This window comes from Bactrocera neohumeralis, chromosome 6 (assembly GCF_024586455.1).
Source record: "Bactrocera neohumeralis isolate Rockhampton chromosome 6, APGP_CSIRO_Bneo_wtdbg2-racon-allhic-juicebox.fasta_v2, whole genome shotgun sequence".
Taxonomy (NCBI): Eukaryota; Metazoa; Arthropoda; class Insecta; order Diptera; family Tephritidae; genus Bactrocera; species Bactrocera neohumeralis.
Genome location: NC_065923.1, coordinates 70,707,972 through 70,727,735, shown reverse-complemented (window position 1 = coordinate 70,727,735; position 19,764 = coordinate 70,707,972). Strand labels below are relative to the sequence as shown.

The following is a 19,764-nucleotide window of genomic DNA, read 5'->3' as shown; positions in this document are numbered from 1 at the left end:
TGCATTTATTACCTAAAAACTAATGACGGCGAAAGAAAAGGGCAATTGAAGTAAGAAACTATTTGAGACATTTAGGATTATTATTCTAAATTTTTAAATACTTTATATTAGTGACATTAAGGTCGTTACGATAGCTTTTTAGCAACGTCAGATCCCTGAAATTTAACATAATTTAAACACTTCCTCAATATTTTATATTTATTAACCACCTGTCCTCAGCAATAATTCCAATTACAAATGCAACATATAGTCACTTCTCAGCTGCTCATCTCCACCACAGCAAATTTAATGGCCCCCACATGCATGCCTGCTGGGTGCGCAACATTGTGCCAAATTCCCTGCCAACCGCTGGAAATAAATCTGTTATATTTGCTTGCAACAACAGTAACAAAGCAACACAGGCCTAAACTCGAAAGAGTAAGGAAAGCAAAATTACAAAAACAAAACACTGAACTTAAAAATGAAATAAAACCAAACGGCAATTGCAATTTCGAGCACAACAACAAAGCAAAAACAGCAACAGCAAGAACATTTCAGCTAGCAACCTAACTTGCGCTTAAAAGTAGGCAATACTAATGCTAGCAATCATAACGCTGCAAATATACACATAGAATTGCACATTGCATGTGTCACCTTCTGGGACTTGGGCATATTTTCCTCAAATAACCGAAATTCCTTTACGATTACTACGGCCACTTCGGTGCTGCTCCCATGTGACCCTTGCAACTTTTAGTCGTGCACAATTTCTATTGTCACTGTGTATATTGCTATATGCGTTTCAGTTCATAGCGCTGTGTGTTCGTGTGCGTGTAATGAAGTATGGCAACTTACGTTCGGAATTCTGCTGCAAAAATGGCACAATGCAATGCTATTTTGTTGCTAGAATTTCGAGTTCACTAGCAGCAATCCACTTGCGACACTTGGCTTGGTTTATACATTTGCAGCTGTGCATTTTCTTTTGCTTTGTTTTGCTTTGCTGTGACTTTTGCTTAGGTCAACGCAATTTTACTTATGGTTAGGCAATCTGTTAACTTCACTGTCGCTGGCACTGCGTTCGCCCTTCGTTATGACTCATAAATAATAAAATGCGAGCAATGATATATGCTTGCTGGCTGCTTTAGCCAGTTATTTGGCTTAATTTTGCTGCAGCTGGCTAACACAGGATGGTGATTAGTCTGGCGATTAGTGCTTTGATTAGGGTGGCAAAATGTACAAATGTTTTTTTTTTCTAAATATGCGAAAAAGGTGAGAATCTTTTAGTTTAAGTTTATTTAATTTAATTAAGTTAATTTATTTTCTTTTAACTTAACTTAATTTAATGTATTTTCATTTATTTTATTTATTTTACTTAATTTACTTTAATTTATTTTAATTATTTTAATTTAGTCTAATTTAATTTAATTTAGTTTAATTTAATTTACTTTAATTAATTTTAATTTAATTTATTTTAATAAAATTTAATTTAATTTAATTCAATTTAATTTAGTTTCATTTAATTTGGTTTAATTTAATTTTAAGAAGTTTACTTTCATTTAATTGAAATTAATTTAGTTCATTGAATTAAATTTATTTTATTTTTTTAAATTTATTTATTTAAACTTTAATTTTCATTTTGCCTTTGATTTAATTTTTTAATTCAAAATTTTTTTTTCAATTTATTTCACTATTAACTAAATTTTAATTTTAATGTTAATTATAATTTTAATTTTAGTTTTCATTTTAATTTCAATTTTAATTTTATTTTAAACGTAATTTTGACTTTAATTTTAAATAAAATTTTTAATTTTTTAGTTAATTTTAATTAAATTTAAATTTCAAATTTAATTTTAATTTTTTATAATTTTATTTTAATAATTTTTATTTTATTTATTTAATTTTCGATTTAAGTTTAAATTTTAAATTTAATTTTAATTTTGTCATCCATCTTCAAATCACATTTATTTGGTCCATTTGCGCTTAAACCGACTACTCGTTCGCTTAATTAACCCCATTAAGTCGCTCACACTGAAACTAGTTGTTTACCAGCCGCAAAACAAATGATCGCCCATACGCCATGTCACACTCGCCCATTAAGATCAGTAGACACTTGTCACACATACGTACATATACACACATACATTTGTATGCCAGCGTTGGCTCACCTATCCGCAAGCATATTCAGCTGCCAATTAATTTATACACACAACAACAATAACAATCTACATACATATACATATACATACATATATCACCAAACCGACTTGAATGTCACTTGTATCCTGCAACTTATTAGTCGCCTGTCACTCAGCCTACCAGCGCGGCTGATTAATTAACAGCAAGCACTGTCGCAGCCAACGTCGATTTGCCATGAACACTCAGCAAGTAGGCAGCCAGTCAGCGCCACACCGCCCTTAACGAGTTGACGAATTAATGCGCGTCGAAAAAATCAGTCAATCTATCTGCCGCGTCACACCGCGCATGGCAATCAACAACGGCAACGTGTGAGTGTAGAAAATCAATGAAGCGGCTGAGGCCAAACACTGCCACAATGAATAAAATGCTCGCTTAAATAGCAGTGTGTATGTGTGTGTGTTTATTTGTACAAGTATTTGCATGTGCGTGTGTGTGAGCTTGGTGATTAACGCTGTACTACGGCGGCTGACGGCATGAAGGTACACCGGACAGCCATTAAGGTGGCTATAGCTTTATATAGCAAGTAAGTCACAAGTAAGACCTCGGCGACGTCGTCGGTCGTCGGTCGCCGGCAAGGCGTCGACATACATCAGGCGTGTCACGTGCGACATTTGCAAATCGCTCACTTGCGCTGATTGTTGGCTGATATTGGTGGGTATATATGTGTATTTGCCATGTACAAATAGTTGCCGCATTTTTGTTACGTATACGCAGTGTCGTCCTACGAAGTAACACGCTAATGTAACTCTCATTTGTAAACAAATGCTGCAATGAGCTGCGGTAGCAGTGTTTTATATTTATTTTTGTGTAAACTTAAGTGCAGCTTTCTTATTTGCTTGCTTACATGCTGCTTACAAGCTTTAGCGCTTCATTGTCCTTTGCATTTTATCGTCAGAAAATCGTGCTCAATAATTTTTCTTTACTTTTCTTTGGTTTTTGCGGCACATACGTATACACTGGTACACAAACTTACACATTTACATACATATGAGCGCTTCTTATCGCTGCGCTTGCCTTAAGTGCGTTCATTAATTTGAGTCGCCGCTGCTTCCGCCGCTCAAGTAAATAACTTCACATTCGTTTGGCGCCAATCGACTCCGCCAAATATCCATTGCTTATCTTAAGTCTTGCACTGTGATTAATGTTGTTTTGTGGTGTTTAAAATATAAACAGGTATACTGTATTTTTAAATTCTGCACATTTGACTTACATCTTTTGCGATAAAAAATACTGTGCTGAGTTTACATATACTGCTGGGGATAAAAATGAAGTAAAATTAATTACATTTAGTTTCTTCACTTTGTGCCTTTCAGCTCACACTCTTAAAAATATATATTGCTGATAATTTATGTGCCCACAATTAGTCAAGTATGTGTGTCAGCATTTTTTTGCGATTAAATTTTAAACAGCTAGCGCTTAACAGCCCATAAATTTCGCAAATAGCAGAAATGACTGTGAGTTTGAGTAAGCATTTTGTCGCTGATTAATGCCTATAGAGATTCTGGTATATTTTTTTGGATTAAAAGCGTTTAGTTTTTATGGCATAAAAATACTAGTCTGAAGAAATTTTTTTGAGAAAAGAGTATATAGGTAGGTAGATAGGTAAGTAGGTATATTGGCTATCCGACGACGCACTTAGGCCTTTAGGAAGGTCAATGGGAAATCACAGTGACGAGAATCGCCTCAATTCTTTTGTCTCCCCTCTGATCCACTTCGTGCTTCTGATGAATTTAAGTTACATTAATTGGCTGACCCCTCAGCATGATAAAAGGCTCACACTAAGACTGTCGAAGTTCATCAGTACAAAAAGTTTTTTCTGTCCAACCTCCCAAACTAAGAAATCTTTAACCGATGACTACGATCTGTTTTGTATACCATACTCCTGACAGTCGGGTCTACGTAATCGGAATGTACCCGGATTTTTATCTGGTCAACGACTGTCAATTCGGCACAATTCAACCGCTACAAAAATTACAACAAAATTTTCCTTTACAGAGTTTTAAATTCGCATAGAACATGGATTATAATCTATTCTTCTTCCACCTTCTCACAGCTGTCATAATAGCCATTATATGTCATTTCTAGCCTGCTGACATGTCGGCCAAATAGATAGTCACCTGCTAGCATTCCGACTAGAGTTCTTATATCTTTTCATGTCATATTTGCCTGTTTGTTGAATATGTTAGATTTTGGCCTTCAGCGAGGCCCCGATATCTTTAAAAAATTTTCATCGGTTAAATATCTACAAGTGCCTAGAGGTATATAAATTCCCTCTCTTTCAGAGTATATGGTGCCTGGTCTGGCTATTTCATTTGCTTCACAGTTACCAGGAATATGGTTGGGTCTCCTTGTGTTCATGCCTTTACAACCATTGCATATTTATCATGATGTCATATATACATAGAAAGCAGAGCAGTATATAAGCAGAAATAATTTTTCTCTGCGGAGATTTTCAGTGATATTAAGAAACGTATTTTAAATATATTTTGTTCTTATATCAGTCAATAATCAAATGTGTAGGGAGGCTAAGCTTTAAACAAAAGCCATAATTTTTCAGAAATTTTATTAAATTATTCAACTTAGTTGCCATGAAGAACGGTCACCTTTATTAACTGTATAGTTTTCCTTGATTATAAGTATCTTTGATTTTTTGCTTTAAAGTAGGCCTCGACCCATTATACATTAATATATGTCTTAAGCAGCCCCTTTTGGAAGTCTACTGGGTTCATGGTCTTCGCTGAGAGCAACAATTCCGTCGCTTCTGCGACAGGCCCAAACAGACATTATCAAGTCTCTTTTTGTATCAGTAGCACCTTTTTGCATTTTTTGACAATTTTGAAGTAAAATAGTAGTAAAAAGTAAATCATTTTCATTTTAGTAGGGTAATTTGAGATCACAGCTTGAATAGTTTCGTTCTTTCGTCTACAATAAACTTTTATTGTAGTAGTTCTTTCTTGGTGCCTGATTATTTCACAATTCTCTATGAAAAAAATTGCATTAACACTCTCTTTACATGCCTTCCATTACACTTTTGATATATTCTTCTATAGCTCGCTTTATTTATATTAATTTACTCATTCATTTGAAACTTGCTTTTGTTGCATGTTAGTTCATAGCCTGGCGTGTTATAATAACAAACTGAGAAAATAAATAGAATTGGCATACCTATAGGCATACACACAGAGTTTCTTTATCTGCTTAGTAGTGTTTGGTCTCATGGGAATACGCATGCTTACATACATATGTACGCATTTTGGATATCTTATAAGAAACGTGCTGAGACGCACGATTGTGTTAAACAAGCAATTATTTTTGCATGTGTGTAGGTTGCAGTAAAAAGATACATAAACAATGCCTTCTACATAAATTGAAATACTTCTGTGAGGCAAAAATTATTTGTTGTTATTTAGACAGATCTCCCTAGTGGCAGCAGTAGTGATTTTCACTGATTTATTGCACTGAAATTTTTGCACTGATTTTTGTAGGCGAATATGTGTATGGAGACAGAGTAGTGAAAAATATTACTGATGATCCTTTGAAATAAATATGGTTTTTTCCAAGAAAATTTCTCAAAATAAAGGCGGAAAGTAAAAGTTAGCGTACTATGTCGAAAAAATTATATTCAGGAGAAAATTATAAATTTATTAATCAAATTCTTAATATAAAAGATTGTAAGCTAAATATAAACTTTACTTCGCCAACTTTATTTCCCTGTTTATAACCAACACACTGATTTCTCCAATGTCCGGCTTTAAAAACGTTAACACTTTACTTTTTATTACTCTATCACCACGACGTATTCACACAAATGATATTTGCATATCTAAATTACTCACGTACTTCATGTAATGCATGCACAAACATACCAACACACTCTCACACACAAATACATCCGCATACATAAACCACCTTATTCGTATGACATTTAGTTGCCTCTGCTTTCAGTTTCAACTTCATCTTGCATGCCATTTCCCATGCCTCCATGCGGCTGGTTGACTTCCTGATCGGCAAGCATCAGCTGCCAGACAGCCGGCCGACCAGCATTTCAACCAGCTGCCTCGTGCTCGCCCTGCCAACAGTTTAAGAACTCATAAAGTAAATGTCCTTTATGAGCGTTGATGGCCAACGAGCCGTTCCAGCCATGTCCATTTCAAACTTCATCCAGCCGCTCGTACGCTATTAGCGAGGCCTATTAATGTTAAATCGCGCAAAGTGTACACCAACACATTCACACACACACACATTGGCTTACCTACTTAATGCTTGCCCATATATACATATAGAAATGCTGAAATATTAAGCATTATGGGGTCATGAGTGCAGTTGTCACCAACATAAATTCTAATGTTTTCGGCCGTAACCGGCTGTATACTAATAGGGGTATTCATATATATACTAACACATATACATTTTCATGCGAATTTTTATGTATGTAAAATAGTACAGTGGCTCTGAAAGTTTCTCTTAACCGACGTTATTCACTTATTTGAAGTATATACATATATCAGTTGACTCTGTGCCTGTTGGGCTGCGTTAACAGCAGTGCATAGTTTGGAAATAACTGTGTTTTTATTTTATAATATTCGAGGTTTGTGTAACTACTATTATCGGTTCTTTTAGTACATGGGCATCTAAACTTTTTACATAACTAGACTTGTTTTGGTTTGCGAATATGCTGGCACCACCACCACACTAACGTTAAATGACTGAAAAAGTCGTGCTGGCTTCGAAAGCTCAGCGTTACCCATAGTCGCACACCATAGTAGTTTGAGAAAAACATACTGGCATGGAATATATACTACATATACATATGTATGTACTGCTATATATAAAGTATACAGTGAAACAAGTTTTTAGAAAGTTTTCGAAGCTTTCATGCAATATACGTATGTTATACTCACATAAACAAAAGCTGCAAGTTTATTTTTATTCCTTATTGAATATATATTTATATACATATATACATATATTTAACGTACACACTGAAATAAGTTTACAGAAAGCTTTCAAAGCTTGTACGCTATTCACATATTTATTTCGAGTTAGGAGCACAAAAGCTCTTAACCTACTAAATTGTATTATCCTGTATTTATTTCGAGGTAGGAACATAAAAGATTTTGGTATACCAAGTTGACATACAAAATAATGCACCTTCGTTCAAAAAGCTACGAAGCTTTCGAATTGCGCCATATAGCGCAGTATATAAACCTAAAAGCTTCTGAGGAGCATCCCACATTTATTTCGTGGTAGGAAAACAAAAGATGTTAGTGTATAAAAATATGTACCTACGTACTAAAAGCTCCGGAGCTTTCGAATTGCGCCATATAGCGGAGTATATAACCTTAAATGTTTCTAAAGAGCTTATTTAACGAACTTTTAGGCAGCAATTTATATGGGCAGCATTTTATTTACTAGCATAGTTCCCGTTAGATGTCAAAGTGGACGCTAAGTTGTGCAAGGGTTTTTTTGAAGACTAATGTACATGGAAATACATAACTGAAAGCTTAGTGGGGTTCAAAGACAGAGTTTCGTTTAGTCATTACACAAACCATTAGAAAATATGCATTAACTTGCCGCTAAAAGAGCTTTATAATTGTAGGAAAGGAATCTTTTTTACGCTTTTTAGTGCTTCACCCCTAAATGTAGGCAATAGACTTTATAAATTATAGTTTTTAGTCTTGTTTTACAACTTCCTTGATTAAAATTTTTGATATAACTATATTTTTGAAAGAAATCATTTTTTTTAAATTATTTTTTAAATAAATATAAAATAAAAAATCAAAAAATTTAACGCTTTTCTCTACTGAACTATTTATTAGTAATACAAAGTAATTTGTATAATAAAAAGTATATGCAAACAACAAAAATTCTTAAAAAAGATATAATTGATATTCATAACAAAATAAATATTTAGATATGTGAAATCATTTGCCTATGGGACCACCTGTTGACACATGTTAGGCTCCTAGTTAGCAAATATACACTCACAATTTTAAGAGAGCAATTATTCAGATATAATTTTGCTCAATACAGAAGAGAGTAGACTTTACAAAAAGAGCATAAAAACTAAGAGTATATTTAGGCGCAGACACGGTGCTTTGGTGTTAACATGAAAAATGCCTGCATATACAAAATATTTAGATAATGCATTTTACGAAAAACTTAATTCAGTTGGCGTTAAAATATTACACATAATTTAAATTAATATAATTTTTTCTTTATAAATACACAACCACCTCTTTTACGTTAGTAGATTCTGCTGTTTTTCACGCCTTTATATATTTGTATTTTAGCGTGCCTACTTGCTTTACATTACTATGTACATATATATTTATTGTAAAGCCTTTACAATTATTGATTGCTTTTGGCACCGTCTTTTTTGGCAAACTGCCAAACCACACCCATAGTTTGTCAGGCACAACTACACAAACACTTTTAGCGGCGGGTGAATTGAAAACAATAGCGATTAAACCACGTTTTTTAGAGGGTGGTTTGCATGAAGTAATGAAAGCATTACGTATTGCGCCTGTTGGTAGGCAATTACGCGGCAAATATACACAACAACAATATGTAAATAAATTTTCGTGCAAAATTTGCGAAATTTAAATTTTTATACAAGCACGTGCTCAACGCGGAACTTCAACGTAGCTCCAAGCTGTTGCTGTGCATTACTCTAGCATTGCTAGTTATTCTATTTAAATGCCAGCGAATTCTCGCAATTACTAATGATTCTTTGAATTGGCTTTTGAAGCATAGAAATGTAGCAAAATCCATAAATAACAGCCAATCAGGTGTATGAATGACATGCCAGTCATCAGTGCGAGGTATTTATTTCAATGATGGAGGGCAAATGCTGCAATGCGACCATGAAATCGCTCGTCCGATTTTGTAAGCTTAACTTTATTATGCCATGGCTTACTGAGCGCACTCGTATTGAAAAGAGTTTTTCTGTGTGTGCGTAGCGAAATATTACACGCTACATTGAGCAAAGGCAATAATGATTTCACAGGCATTGCCAGCACACTATCCGGTATATTACGGTATGAGTTGGCGAATAATATATTTATTAAATCATGGTTTAATAAAATATTTTGGAACCACATGAGGTAACAGCTTTAATTATTCAAAGCTGAAAAAAAAAAATTGTATCCAATTTTTATTGAAAAAATATAAAGAAATCTCAAACCGTAGAGAAAAAATGGAAAACCTTCACTTAAAGTCATAAATAGCTTTCTTCTCAACAGACCTTATAAACACATATATACATTCTGACAAAAAAGCACCCAAACTTGTAAAAATCAAAATATTGTATAGTCGAAAAAGTCTTTTCGTATTTCAAAACAAACTTCATTTTTTTTATATTTATACTAATAAATAAATCAATAGAGAAATATGTATCATTTTGGTCGACCACGTTTTGCTATTTTTCCGCTAGAGACATTATTCCAGCAGTGTAAAACTTTTATCAGTGTAAATCGAAATTAAGAAATTTCCAGAACGGAAGTGAGCGAACCATTGTGCTACACGAACTGATTCAACAGTGTCTCCGTCAACTTCACAAATTTCATTGGTGGCTAGCGTTGGCTATAAATTCGGTCCCAAAACATAGCGAATTTCTTAATTATTTTCACTCATTTTTGAACAGCTGTAACTTTTTTCAACTTCCCCAAATTTTAATTTTGTTTTTGGTTAAATGAAGCCTAAAATCTCACTTTTTCAACATTATATGGTATGATACAATGTGATACGTTGCACTGGATATATACGACAGCAACGACATCTATTGACAAAATACGAAAAGACTTTTTCGACTACCCAATAGATTTCTTTTCAAAAGACTTTTTATTCATATAACTACATTCTGAGAAAAAAGCACCCGGATATTGTAAATAAAACGCAAAATATATAGTTATCGATCACTTTTCATAACCAATCGCTTTAGAACTAGTTAGCACTTAGAATTAAGAATTGTTACGCCTTGTGTATTCTTAAAGTGAAATCTATTTAATTAATATTTCTAAACTATGTTTTTCTCTTTTCTCTTGTAGGTATGTACACATATATTCGTATGCCATAGTGGTCACTTACCGAAGGTAGTATACATATATATATAATATATATTAGAGATTTAATTTTTATTCAACCATTTTATTTTACCATTTTCCTTCTTTTCCCTTTGTTAAGGAAAACATTGTTAGAAAAGAGTACGCGGAAATTGTAAATAAAGCGCATGTATTTAATTATTCATGAATGTTTATTTTGTCGCCTTCAAAGTAATCGCTACCAGTTGTAACACATTTATGCCAACGGTTTCCAGTCCTCGAAACACTTTTCATAAACCTCTTTTGGCAGAGCCATCAGCTCCTTCAGCGAATTTAGTTTTATCTCTCCGATCGACTGAGAACGGATTCCACGGAGCGGCAATTTCAATTTGGGGAACAAGAAAACATCACACGGAGCCAAATCTGGTTAATACGGTGGTTCATCGATGGTATTCATTGCCTTTTTGGCTATAAATTCGATCCCAATCGTGGGTTGATGCGATGGTGCATTATCATCGTGTAAAATCCACAATTGTGTCCGTTTTCGACAGATGTTCTCACTCAAGCGCCTCAATACGGCGAAATAGAAGGCCTTATTGAGCGTCTCTTCCTCCGGCACAAATTCATGTTGCACCAAACCACGAATATTAAGAAAGGCAATGAGTATCACCTTGATTTTAGAGCGGCTTTAATGGTTTTTTTTTATTTCGCCTCGTTTTTTTCATTCATTCCTATGATTGTTGACTTGATTGCATGTCAAAATCATAACTTCATGTCATCATAATGCTCTTCATGAATGTTGAATTTCGATTTCGCACGATCAAGTATATTCATAGAGTCCTGTTTACTATACTTTTGTTGAAAAAAATTCAGCTTTATCGGAACAAGTCGAGCAGGAACTCATTTCTTACCCAAAATATACACTAAAATCATTCTAACGGACTCGTTACAAATGTCGAGCTCTCTTGCCATCTCTCTAACACTTGCATGACAATTTTCAAGCAATATTTCCTTAGTTTTTTCTTAATATTTTCGTCAGTTGCAGAGGTCAAAGCTCGTCCAGAACGAGGCATGTTTTTAATGATCTCTCGACCATTTTTGAAAGCTTCGTACCACTCGTAGGCTTAAGATTGCTATTGTTAAAACTGAATCACTGTAAGCCATTTCCAGTATTTGCAACGATTCATAAGTTACAACTTTACTTACTCCAATTATAATTACTATAGAAATTATTACCAAATATGTAATATTGTACTTTAGTTAATTGTTGCTAACTGTATTTACGCTTGGGTGCATATTAAATCGACCAAATATGCTTGGAAACTCCAATATATATTTCTGTATATTATACTCACTCACCTTTCAACCTTTCAAAAGTGGCAATAACTTCGCAGCATCATGTTGCAATTTTGCAACAAAAATCGAGGAAAAGCTACCAAACGATTCTCAAAATATCGATGACGATTTGAATGGCTGGCAGCTGCCAAAGCACGCATTATGCCCGAGTGAAAAGTTAAGTGGTTCAACTGAATGGACGTCTTGCACTTTTGCTTACAGTTATATGCATACACTTGGACGCTAAAATGCGCTCATGTGCTGCTCATAGGTAGCAAATACTTGAAATGCATAAATGCATGGAAATCAAAGTGATTTGGCGTGAGTAATCGTTTTGTGAAATTAATATGCGTAAAAAAGGCAGCCAATATGTAGCAGTAGCAATACAAGTATATGTTAGGTGAGTTGAAGTGAGGTAGGGATCTTTTTTTTTTGAGAGTCATGTATGTGACTTAAAGGATCACGGATTGCAGTAGAAGCGAGTGTATTTACTGAAGAGCGTATTAGCAGAATAAAAATGTGATTTATGTTTTGAAAGTCATGTATGTGAATTCAGGGATTAAGAATTGCTGTAGCGTAAAATAAGCAAATTTCTTGCGAAGTATTTATTTGGTTATGAAAAGGCATATTTTACGGTTAATTAGGTAAGGCAGTGCATAATAGCTTCGTTGATTCAGCTAATATTTGTATTGTGTTCGACAGGAAAATATATATATTTTTTTTATTTTAGTACACATTTTAAGGGGGTACTCTCATGTGAATGCATACATTTTACCACTTTTGGAAATTTTTTTTTAATGCGTCAACAAAATTCAATCATTTTAATGTATTTTGAAATGTACAAAAAAAAAATTTTTTTCGTTTTTTACATTTTTAATAGACTTTTTTTTAAATCAAAGTAGTCCCCAACAAAAAAAAAAGTAGTTCACTGGTCATGGTGATAGCGGCTGTTCATGTTGTCTGAAATAAAAAAATCGAATTGCTTATTATTCAGTAGTTCTGCGGCTATCGTCCCTACCAAATATAATCAATTTCATTAAAAAAAATGTCGAACTTCAAAAAAAAAATCACGAAAATCTTTTTTTTTTTGTTAAAAATCGTTAGAAGAAAATATGAAAATATTTTCGAACATAAACATTTCTGGTAGAGACGATAACTACATATAAATAGTTTAGAAGAACATATGTAAATTTTAAACAATCGGTTGAATACTTTTTTTCAGGACCATGACAGTTTCAGAAAATGATGATTCGAGAAAAATGCGTTTAAAAACGTAGCAGCTGCAGACTTGTCATCTGGTAGACAGTCGCTTTCGACACGTTGGCGACTATGAGCGTAACTTATCAAATACTATGAATTTCGGTCTGAATTTTTCACAGCATGTTTTCAATAGATTTTACTGTCAAAATATAAAAAAAACAAAACAATCGATTTTTCGAAGTGATTACAAAAGAATGTCCCTTCGCCCACCATTAATTTTGCTAAATACTTTTACTGTCTGCCAACCGCTTGACTACTGAACCAGTTCGATAAATACACAAGTCGTTAAAAACGATAAACAATGAAAGTTCAGTTATTGCCAAAAAAGCAGATCAATTACGATTTTATATCTTTTTCCAAAAATTGCAAAATTTCTTTGCTAATAGTGTATGTTTGTCGTAATAAAAAAATTCTAATAAAATATTTAATTTTTTATATGGAAAAAAATTGTTGAAAAAAGCCTGTTTTTTACCCGAAGAAGCGCGAGCATAACATGCTAACCGCATGGGTATTATTCGCGATGACACTTGTAGAAAAAGCAGGGAAGTAGACCTGAGTGGGACGCTGGCACACCTCCTATGATGCTGTCCAGAATTACCTAGAACTAAGGCTAAGATATCTAAAAGTTTCGCGGTACAATGCACTAGATGAAGTTTAAGAACTAGATATCAAGTATCTATTAAGCTTCAGCTCGAATTGATAAGCCTCCAACTGGCATTACAAAGGACCTGTGTTACCTAACCTAACATAACCTGGTACTTCTCTGCTCAGCTTTCCAATCACATATTTGTTGCAAGCAACACAGTAAGTTTCGCATATTCTTATGCGTAGATCTAGAGACCCTTTAGCTACATTTTCGCTTCTACTTTTCACCTAACTAAGTCTTGACCGTCGCATTACATATTTTGGCTTGTATGTAAGCAACGTGCTTTGTAGTACAATATTTACCAACTAAAGTGCTCAAAAAATAATTTTATGCGGAGCAGAGAAACTCACAAACTCAAGGAGCCAATAGAAATAAAGTAATTATTCACAGCTTCACTCAATTTGAGAACACACAGCAGTGAGGAAACCTTAGCGCAGCAAACGCAAAGTGAACTAAACATTTGTAAGACTTGAAAAACAGCAAACAACAAATAACAACAGATAATAATAAATAACAACAACAATGTATACACTTAAAAAATAAAAGCAAATAATATAAAAAAAAAATCATAAAAATGCTTTGAATTCATGTCAAACCAACGAGCGAAGGAAAGAAAGAGTATGAGAGAGTGAGAGGACGAAGGAGAGTGTGGCAAGAGCGACATGAGCCTTGGCTGCGCTCTGAACCGTGAGCTGTTAGCTGTTAGCTGGCGGTTTACCACATTCTACTGGCATACCTGCTAAGCCAACGCTTAAAGTTGCTAATTAAAGTTGAAGCATTTTTAATTAAGACAACGGAGCCAAACAAGTGGAAATGGCAAATATGCGTTGCATTTGTTGTAACACCTGATTGCGCTTTGTTTGCCACTGCTGTTGTTATTGTTGCTGTTTTGTGTTGCTTACATTGTTGCTATTGCTACACTCTGTGTATGTGTAGGTGCGTATATTGTTGCTGCTTTTGTTAGTGGCAAACTTTTTAATTTAATAATATTGCAAATATTTTTCATAAAACAATTTCACAAATTCTATAAAATTCATACAAAACCAAAGTTAAAAGCCAGCAACCACAACGTAGCCGGGTTAGAGCAGGCGGTCGGCTAAAGTGCTGGCAGTGCAGGGAAAATATGTTTTAATAAAATGCGGTGTTTTAGAAGGAAATGAGGTGATAGCTTAGGCTTTGCTTATGTTAGGTGATTCTGTTAGAGAGTAGAAGCATAAAGATCACTTGCTGAAAATGCATGTCGCACTATTACGCACAATTAGTAACACTCTGAATTAAATGTAGAGAACTGAGAGTGGCAGAGTGGCAATTTTGCTTATAAATCTTTTTTGGCTGTTTTTACAAAAGGCGTTACATGGGTTTTGATATTTGAAATTTTTTTTATTTTTTATTTCTGTATTTTTTTAAACACAAGGTGATTTATCGACGCATTTCGACGCCCAAGCATGCACGGACTCTTAATTCGAGAACCTTTCCCCTCTAAAACTCGTAACGTCTACTGATCAGATGTTGTCATCGTCCATGCCTCTGCATCATATAATATGACGGGGATGATGAGTGACTTATAGAGTTTGGTCTTTTTTCGTACAGAGAGGACTTTACTTCTCAATTGCTTACTCAGTTCGAAGTAGCACCTGCTGGCGAGGGTTATTTTGAGTTGCATTTCCAGGCTGACGTTGTTGTTGGTGTTAATACCGGTTCCAAGATAGACGAAATTATCTACGACTTCTAAGTTATTACTTCCAACAGCGACATGGGAGTAAAGTCCCGAATGCGACGACTGTTTCTTTGATGACAGCAGATATTTCGTCTTGCCTTCGCTCACTATTAGACTCATTTGCTTTGCTTCTTTGTCCAGCCTCGAGAAAGCGGAACTAACGGCACCTATGTTGAGGTCAGTGATATCAATATCTTCGGCGTACGTCAGCAGCAGTTAACTCTTTTAAAAGATGGTACCTGCTCGAGTAAGCTCTTCAGTTCGAATTATTTTTTCTAGCAGTAGATTGAAGAAGTTGCATGATACAGAGCCGCCTTGTCTGGAACCTCGTTTGGTGTGGAACGGCTCAAAGAGTTCCTTACCGATGCTGATGGAGATTTTGGCGTTGCTCAACATCAGTTTACTCAGCCGTATTAGTTTTGCGGGATACCAAATTCAGACATAGCGGCATAAAGGCAGCTCTTTGTCGTTCCGTCAAAAGCTATCGATCGCTCGATAGAACCGTATATGCGATGTTGAGGAGGCTTATCCCACGGTAGTTGACGCAGATTGTGGAGTCTCCCTTGTTATGAATTGGGCAGATACTCTTAACACTTAAGTTTCAATCATATTCTACAAAGAAGCAGATGCATGCTCCTTATCAGGTCTCCGCCTCCGAATTTGAATAGTTCATCTTCCCTCGCCGAACCGTCTGTTCCATCGTCATCGTTTGGGGAATCGGTGTTCCCTCCATCATCATCAGTCGCTAGATCTTTTTTGGGGGGTTCTACAAGAGTATGTTCCGGTCGCCGCATCTTTTCGTAGAATTTTCGAGCATTACCCTTTTCGATCATCTCAGACGTCAATTTTAATCGTTCTGTTTGGCATAGATTATGTCTTAAGAAATAACTTATGCTAAATTTTATTAGACCCCATAGAAGTCTACATATATCTATTAATAAATATATAAACTTTCATGCCTGCTGAAGTGTATATGAATATTTTCGCTACCCGTGACCGATTGTGTGTGCTTTGAGAGAGTAAACTACTGTATGTGTGTATGTATTCATAAAAGCAGATATATACATACAGTTATACTATATGTACTAGATAAAAAGTCGTTATGCCAACACCAATACACTGAAAACTCATACAATTTGGCTTCGTGTGTTTTTTGCTATTACTGTTTGGCGAGAAGTTGTTGATTGCTACTACTGCTTCTATTTACGAGTATATTGCTGTTGATGACGATGATGAAAGCGATTGCTTAGCAACGCAACAGTTTGCCATGGCAATAATACCTTATAATTTGTGATTGAGTTTTATTCAACGAACGAACGAGCGAAAGCAAAAAAATCACACAACACAACACAAGGCAAAAAAAAAAATAGCGATTACAAAGTATGACGACAAAAGCAGCAATAGCAACAAACACAATGGCGCAATAAATGTGAAAAAGTGTTGTTGCTGTGGTTGCCGCACGACGTTCGAGGTAAAAGTTCAGCTGGCTTGAATGATTGCTGGTGGCTGTGGCGCAGCTGTGTAGCAGAGCAAAAGCCAGTGAGCGCGCACACTGTAAGGCGGGGGCGTTGTATGTGGTTGTAAGCTGGAAAAGTTGGTTGCGAAAATGAAAACAACAAACGTGAAAGTAAGAGTTCAGCAAAAACTAGAAGCCAATAATAATTTTTTGTTGCAAGCAGTAGGTAGGAAAAATCAGCAAATGCGCGTAGGTGGCAAGTAGATGGTTGATAATTAAGTAATATTTGTGATACATGTGTATAAGAAATTGAAGAGGTATTAAATCATAATTATTTTATAGAATTGGCAAAAATTTCTAATTTCCACGTCTTTCCATGGATTTTCATATTCTTCCTAGGGTTTTCAGTCTTCAAATTTCGTTGATTTTTACTAATACAGAGCCAATAAAAATGATAGCTGCTCTTACTAGTGAGCCATTTTTATCGAGCTGCTGTATTTAGTCTAGAATATAATTATTTTTTTGAAATTTAGTAATATAATATCAGTTGAAAAATTTCAATTATTTTCGATTTTTGATAAACTTTCGTCATGAGAACACTAAAAGTTTTGCAAAAAACACTTTAACGGAAAATAAATACGCCAATTTCGTACCTAATACAGGATTCTGTTATAAATTAATTATAATTAAATTTATAATGTATACTTTTAGGCGAGCTACATTCTATGTTTATTATTGGTTTAATCTTAATATTGCTAGTTTACTAACGATTTACTGAGAATCATACATTTTTTTTAACACTTTTCAAAATTTTCAACTTCACATACTTTTAGGCGTACCCTAGATTATACCGGAATTTTACCAGAAATATTTGTTTCTTATAGACTTAATCCTCGTATTGCTGATTTACTAACGGTTTACAGTGAAACATCAATTTTTTTAGCACTTTTAACAAATTTCAACTATGCATACTTTTAGGCGCCACGTAAATTATACCGGAATTGCTCAAATATTTATTTATGCGGCTTGATCCCCGCAGTGTTTGTTTACTACGTAATAATTGAAGAAATCTCAGGGTTTTCAGCATTTTTCAATAATTTTAATAAACGCATACTTTTAGGCGTATCAAAAATTATATAGGAATTGTGCTATAAAATACTTTTCTTACAAATTTCATCCTCGTATTGCTAGTTTACTAACGATTTATTGCGGAATACGTAAGTATTTTTGAATCTTTTTGACTAACTTTACATAAATACTTTGAGGCGTACCTTAAATTTTGTCAAAATTTTGTTCCAAATATTAATTTTTTATACACTTGCGCCTCATATTGCTAGTTTAATACAGATTTATTTCGATATACGAAGGCGTTTTAGAACTTCTCAGTGATTTTAAATACACATACATTTGGGCGCTTCATCACTTAAGCTGGAATTATGCTGCAAATTTTCTGTTTTATTACGGTTGTTCCTCGAATTGCTAGCTCAGTACTGATTTATTGCGAAATACGAAGACTTTTGAGGACTTTTCAATGATTTCAACTAAATATACTTTTGGGCGCACTTTAAATTATACCAGCATTGTACTTCAAATATTTTTTTTATAGACTTGATCTTTGTATTGCCAGTTTACTAACGATTTACTGTAGAAAATTTGGTTTATTTAGTGCTTTTAAAAAATTTCAAATACACATACTTTTAGGCGTTTCTTATATTAGATTAATTTTTATGCCTTTAATCGTATTTTCTTATTTATTTTAAACAAACATATCAGCAATTTTTTGATATAGTCAATACTGAATTATATAATTCAACTAATTGAATTTCATTACTTTTACTATTGCCAGTGTTTCGGTATTTACATAGAGGTATTACTTTACTGTCTCGGCTAGATATCTGCCTTTGTTTATATTGGAACTCTAGTTAACATTTTTCTTGCATTGCCTTTATTATATAACATTGTGACTATTTCTATTTCATTTTACTTTGTATTTTCTCCAACTTGTTCTTAGTTGCCAGGTAACCATACGCAAGACCTTGAGTATTGTTGTTATTGCAGCAAGAACTAATAACATAAAAGCAGTTTTATTATTGGCCGGCAGCAAGAGGTGCCTTGAAGCTAAGGTGAAAGTTTAAGAAAATATAAAAAAAATTAAGAAATTAGAAAAAAAAACAATTAATTAAAATTAAGAAATAGTTAATGAGATTATTAAAATCAGAATAATTAATTAATTACAAAAAAAATTCGAAAACAAAAATAATTTAATAAATAAAATTTAATAAAATATAATTAATAAGCATATTAAATTCAAAATAAATTAATTTAAAAAAATATGTATTTTCAAAATAAAGTTTAAAAGTTAATTAATTAAATTTTTTTAAAATAAACTAGATTTAAAAAATTAATTAGCACATTTTTATAATTTTCGAAAGCTAAAAATTGTCATTTTATAAAAAAAAACGTTAATAAGATATTAAATTCAGAATTAATTAATTTAAAAAGATATTTTTCAAAAATCAAAAAACAAATTTAAAAAAATTAATTTGCACATATTTTTATAATTCTCGAAAGATAAAATAAATCTCATTTATTCAAAAACTCTTCTGAGCCATAGCTGTTTCAACTTGCTTAACCCATGGTTACTACAAGTGGGTACATATGACTTTTATTTCAACAAGGGTTAAGAAAAAAATAATTGAGAGCTTTCTATAAGCAAAGTTAAACAAAACTTTCATTAAAAATTTTCGGTTTTGTCATTTAGCTAACATTTTATTTAATAAATTTAAACCAACGCAGAAATTTCGAGAATCAATTTATTTTATTACAAGCCAGTCAAAAGCTACATACACGCACATATACTCCAACATTCATATTTACAAATAAATACTCTTTTATATAGTACATGCTCCCAAGCCCACCTGATCATATTTCTCTTAGCCCTCGTTGCCGCGCTGGCATTCGTCAATATTTTTTCATTGTTGCCAACTGTGCTTGCCAGCTATTTGTACCAACAATTGCTTCCGTTGTAAATATTTGTTATTTTGTTTGGCTTTGTTGCTTTTGTTGTTGTGCATTTTATGAAATTCCTTTAGCGAAATCCTACTCAATTAGTTGGAATTTCTTATTTATTTCAGAT

General features: G+C 33.7%; 1 protein-coding gene across 9 annotated transcripts in view; it reads left to right on the top strand.

Annotated features, from left to right (window-relative positions):
• LOC126763544 (CUGBP Elav-like family member 4) overlaps nucleotides 1-19,764 on the top strand; it is a 955,905-nt gene that overhangs the window by 246,018 nt on the left and 690,123 nt on the right. The gene's annotated exons all lie outside the window — the stretch shown is intronic.